General features: G+C 35.8%; 1 protein-coding gene across 3 annotated transcripts in view; it reads right to left on the bottom strand.

The window, feature by feature from the left end:
* TFAP2C (transcription factor AP-2 gamma) overlaps positions 1–491 on the bottom strand; it is a 29,295-nt gene that overhangs the window by 23,921 nt on the left and 4,883 nt on the right. The window lies entirely within an intron of this gene.

The following is a 491-nucleotide window of genomic DNA, read 5'->3' as shown; positions in this document are numbered from 1 at the left end:
ACAGTAAAGAAGGGCGAATATCTGATAAAGTCGCATGTATTCAAATGTCGCAGATGATTTCGATTTTTGCTTAACTTTCCATTTACACAGGTAACAATTTCGTTGTTTGCAAACGCAACCGATCGCTTTGTGGGTTTTGTGAAAGAAAAAAACCAAAACGAAACAAAAGCCATTTTTTGTTTGTTTCACAGACGCCTCTGGTTGCACAATTCTTATGAAGAGGGAGCATTGTGCACATTATAACTACATGTCTCAGCCAGCCACATGAGAGAACCCCGGGACCGTCCATTCCCTACAATGCCCGGACACCCAAAAGACTCAACACCTAAATTACTGTATTATGCAATATAAGAGACCGGATTATTCTTATTTCCTGGGCTGCAAAATACAATATTACAAACAATTAACTGTTAAAATTTTTTTTTTAGATACAGATTTGGGGATTGAAGTCATTTTTAAACTAACAATATCTATATATATATCTATAGATA

The sequence above is a fragment of the Nanorana parkeri genome, unplaced genomic scaffold (genome assembly GCF_000935625.1).
Source record: "Nanorana parkeri isolate BGI_ZX_2015 unplaced genomic scaffold, ASM93562v1 scaffold474, whole genome shotgun sequence".
Classification (NCBI taxonomy): Eukaryota; Metazoa; Chordata; class Amphibia; order Anura; family Dicroglossidae; genus Nanorana; species Nanorana parkeri.
The sequence above is the reverse complement of the archived record's forward strand: the minus strand, read 5'-3'. Positions and strand labels throughout refer to the sequence as shown.